Below are 5,021 nucleotides of genomic sequence, written 5' to 3' on the forward strand. Positions count from 1 at the left end.
ACATAAGGAACATGAAACAGTTAAATGACAGAGTGTAGTATACCAAGCCCTGTCCTAGGTACAAGGGCAACGGCTCTCAACCTTGGCTGTGCATTAGACTTCTCCTTGGCACTCAAAAACAATTTAATAAAAAGAAATACAATCTAATGCCAAACCCCAGACGAATTAAACCGGAACCTCTGGGGATTCTCCCAGGCATCTGCATTTTTAAAAGCTCCTCAGGTGATTTCAATGTGAAAGCAGGGCGGAGCATCCCTCACTAAATTGACAGAGTTGAATAGACATAATTTGCTCCCTTGAGAAAGTAAACAATCATGTAAATAAATACATGTGATATAAGACATTATATGGCACTCGTGGTAATGCACACAAGGGATCGTGTTTTGGGAGAGAACGAATAGACTAATTTTCCTTGGGAGGATCAGGGGATACTTCATGGGGGAGACGATGTCAGAATAATTTTGAAGATGACAAAGGATTTTGCCAAGTTGGCAAGCAGGGAAGAAGATTGGAGGGGGGAAGGGAGCTCACATGCTGTGCATGCAGGTAGAGAAAAGTTAGGAAGATGCTGGAGATTTCTGACCCATAACATAACTATCAGATATGGAACAATTTGTGCAGCGTGCTCTCCACACCCAACCCGGAAGCTGCTCCTGACTGCTGACAAATCAGTGGCTGGGAAAATTCCCCTTTCTCTTCAGTGGAACCTGTAGTGTGAGAGCCGAGAGCTGGAAGGCAGTGCTCGTGCAGAGATATCCTTCCACAGACTAAGGGGTGACAGGGAGGACATTGAATGACATCCAACTTTTTGTGCTGTTAATTTTTTAAAGCAATTTTTAGCATTTAATGAAATCCATGTGGCTTCAAGCCACCAGGATATCAGACCCCTCTTCCTGCCCTTAATCTTCTCCCTGGCTCATCTGCTGAAGAATTTGACCTTCATGATGACAGGCAGCTTTAGGAGCTTCTCTTCTCCAGAACGTTTTAGTATCATGATCGTATCACATCCGTGATGGGGGTGTCTCCAGTCTTGGTTTTGGTAGCATTTACCCATGTCTGCTCACTGACCAAGGTCCATAATTTAGTGAGGTTGACAGTGGGGCAGAAGTTCTGTTCCTCTTTAAGTGGTTATGCCTCATACGAACCTTGTCAAAGTAACCTAGGTAGTGTTTGCCTAAGTTGATCGTATGGTGATGCCTGCCACTAGCATGACCCCCGCTTCCCCAGTGCTTCTCGTTCTTGCTGATGTGGCCATCGCCATGGCTCCCGTGTTCCTGAATTTTATGGTTCTTCCTTAGTTTGGATGGTAGGTCAGTGACCCAGACAAATGAGATGTTAATATTTTTGAAGTTGCAACATTTTCATGAGTGGATGCTGTAGCTAATAGAAACAAAAACTGTGGTTACAGAGATAAAATTTATGAAGTCTTGGTACTTGGTGCAAATTTTGAAGACGTGGTATGAATTTCGGCAGTGACATTCACGTTTGGAAATACTGCTTGAGGTCAACACCAATCAAGCCACATACCCATTGCCAGCTGAGTTGTGACCAGGCTTATCCATCATGTGACGTCTTGTCAATTACCACAGCTAATTGTGTCATTGCCCCTAACAATGCTACAACTAAAGCTACAACCACAACAATTTAAAAAACATTTTGAGGGCTTACTATGCCCTAAATGTGTTAACTATTTTAAGAAATCTTTGATTATGTTTTGCCACCTATACTCCATTTATTTTATTCTTAATATTCATCAAATGTTTTACTTGCATATCTGTTTACTCATAACAAGGGTAATATTTTGAAAAATTTAAGGAGATACTTTTCTTCTTTTTTTGGTAAAATCATGTTCTTCCAATACAGTTTTAATTTTTAAAATTTATTTTATTCAAGTATATTTGATTTACAATGTTGTAATTTCTGCTCTACAGCAAAGTGATTCAGTTATACATGTATATATATACATTCTTTTTCTTTTTCTTTTCCTTTATGGTTTATCACAGGGTGTTGAATATAATTTCCTGTGCTCTACAGTAGGATCTTGTTGTTTAACCATTCTATATGTAACAGTTTGCAACTGCTAATCTCAAACCCCCAATCCTTCCCTCCCCCATCTCCCCTCCCCCTTGGCAACCACAAGTCTGTTCTCTATGTCTGTGAGTCTGTTTCCTTCTAACACAGCTTTAGAATAAGAAGGAAGAAAGATGCCAACTCGGGGAAGAGAAGAGTGCAGAATAGGGAACATCGTTGTGAAAGATGAAGAAGTAGCTGAAGACCCATTCCTGCTGCTTCAGATGGCGTGGGAAGAAACAAGTTAGCAGCTCAATGAAGCAGGCGGTGAAATACATGTATCTTTATCAACCTCATTGGGCTGCAGTACAGGCAGGGGAAACCAGCTAGATAGATTGAGGGGGAGATGAAAGCAGAGGAGGATTTTTTTCTTTTTCTGCTTCCTATTTGGGATCCGAGAGGAGAAGGATTTATAAGGTGTGCCGCATGTTAACATGGGGTGGCTACTTCAGAGCCAACTCAGATGCACACTGTAGTTAGGGGAAGAGTTAGCCTGAGACAGTATCTTAAGCCTCCCTTGGCTCTTGTGGGGACTGGAAAAAGCCAGAATTGTTTCTGAATTACTGAAGGACCCGGATGTTAGCTGAGAATGACTAGAAAGCTTGCCTTAGGGGATGCTGCTCCAGAAGCAAAGTGATTTATGGTAGGATGCTGCAGGGGGGGCCACCTGGCCTGGGGAATGAAAGGGAGTGGTCAACCACACAGGGATGTGCAGAAGCAGGGAGAGACCCATCACAGGCCCTGACTGGGTTGGGAGAGCAGAGATCTTAAGTTTACCTATCATGGGCTTCCACATGGTCCACTGCCAAGCAGGGTACCCAGAAACTGGACAGCAAAGGACAACACCATGGAGACCAGAGGAGCCTGGATTCAGTAGATGGGCCTGGGTGGGTGGATGTGAGGCCCCTTCTGTTCCTGCCGCCGCAGTGCCGTGTTCTCCTGCCTCCTTGATCCCCATCCAGTGCTCAATGGAGAATAAGTGTAAGGAGGAGGGGAGGAAATTGGAAACACTGGGGAGAACCTAACTTACCTTAAGAGATTGTTTGAAGTATTGCATCAGACTGTGTTAACTTGCTTAAACTAACTTCAGGTTTTCCCCACGACCACTCGAGGTAAGGATTTGTGAGGATTATCAGGTTAATTCAGGAAATATAAATGGTGCATTTTCTTTGAAATCTGAGTATAATGTACAAATTTGTGATCCAACTATCCTAGTTTTCAGGACTGCCTTAACAAATCACCACCAACTGGGTGGCTTGAAATAACAGAAATGTATACTCTCATAGTTCAGGAGGCAAGAAATCTGAAATCAAGGTCTCAGCAGTGTTGGTTCCTCTTGGAGCCTCTGAAGGAGCTTCTTGTGGTTGCCGACAGTCCTGGGTATTTCTTGGCATGTAGACTCATCACAAGAACTCTGTCTCCGTCTTCACATGGCTTCTCCTCTGTGTGTCTCTGTGTCTCTTCTTCTTTTCTTACTAAAGATACCAGTTATTGGATTTAGGACCCACCCTAATCCAGTATGACCTCATCTTAACTAACTACATTTGCAAAGACTCTCTTTCCAAACATTCTGAGGTTCTGGGTGGGTGTGAATACTTGGGGACACCATTCAACCCAGTACACCAACAATACTTATTTATTTCTCCCTCACTACCCTGTAAGCTCTAGGAGGGCAGTGACCAGACTGGTTTTATGGATCATATTGGTACCTCACACAGAGTGTGTTCCCATGATGTTTTTATGGATTAAATGAAAGAATGGATGCACTCCATCAGTTACGATGTTTTCACCTTTCCTCTAATCCTTCCACCCATCCCAGTGGTACATCTTTAGTCCATCTGGGGTCAGACTAGTCTTCTGTTCCCATTACCCAGGACCTCCATCCCCACCTTTTTCTAGCCCTTGCAGGAGGTTTCTCCAACAATATGGCTTTGATCTATGAGCAAGTCCCCAAAACTTGTTCCCCTTGGCTTTTAAGTAGAGGGTGATTCCTGAATCTTATTCTTTCTGCCTCTTCTGGCATTTGTTGAGCAAGAGAGGTGTCCTGCCTCTGTGCAAATACAGAGGATATTTATTTCTCGCCTTGCAAGTCTGGGAGAGGCCAAAGCCCTGTCTGCCCCGTCCACCCCGCCTGACGCTCCATTAGCTCTGCTGTTTATCTGAGTTGAGGATTAGCCTGGGTGAGATACCTCCTCTGCAGGTGGGAGGGTCCCCATGCAGAATTTTGGAAGGCTTTTGATCAGCCTGCCACGTAATTAGGAGATAAAATAAGCAACTGATGAAAAATGGAAAAAAATGTAGGTTATTCAGGCAATTACAGGCATTGTGCCTCATCTGTGGTAAAACAATTATTACTTCTATGGCTTATTTAGCTGTATGCTTGCAACAAAAGAGATTACCTGGGCAGGCTTGGTCAAATATTTAGGACCTGTAGACTAAATTCAGTATAATGACCAGGTGACTAAACTGCTCTCAAAGCCCTGGGAACCTGCATTTTCCCTGTTACAACTGCATTCCAAACCGAGATCTAAGTGTGGTCAAAATGGAATCCCTCTCCCATCCTCCACTCTGCCAGCCTACTCTAATGCACCTCTCTGTAAAATGCTCTTACCTTTGCTTACTGGCAGTGAAACTGGAGGTTCAAACCCAGGCTGTGGAGTCAAATGGACCCAACTCTACTCTTAGTTGTGTTTTTAACTAGTGTTCTCAGCCCTGGTTGCATGTTAGAATTACCTGGGGAGCTTAAAAATCCTGATACACAAGCCCCACCCTACACCAATGAAATCACAATCTTTGGGGGTGGGACCCAGGCATCAATATTTCTTAAAACTCCCCAGGCAATGACAACGCACATTTACATTTCAGAACCAGGGACCTCAGACAATCATTTGTCTTTCTAAGTCTCAGTTTGCTCTTCTGTAAATAGAGGTAACATATTCTCATAGAGTTTT

General features: G+C 43.4%; 1 pseudogene; it reads right to left on the reverse strand.

The window, feature by feature from the left end:
* Positions 1–597: 597 nt before the first annotated feature.
* Positions 598–1,304, reverse strand: LOC112399286 (60S ribosomal protein L27a pseudogene; annotated as a pseudogene).
* Between the last annotated feature and the right edge of the window lie 3,717 nt (positions 1,305–5,021).

This window comes from Neophocaena asiaeorientalis, unplaced genomic scaffold, assembly GCF_003031525.2.
Source record: "Neophocaena asiaeorientalis asiaeorientalis breed wild unplaced genomic scaffold, Neophocaena_asiaeorientalis_V1.1 scaffold91, whole genome shotgun sequence".
Lineage (NCBI taxonomy): Eukaryota > Metazoa > Chordata > Mammalia > Artiodactyla > Phocoenidae > Neophocaena > Neophocaena asiaeorientalis.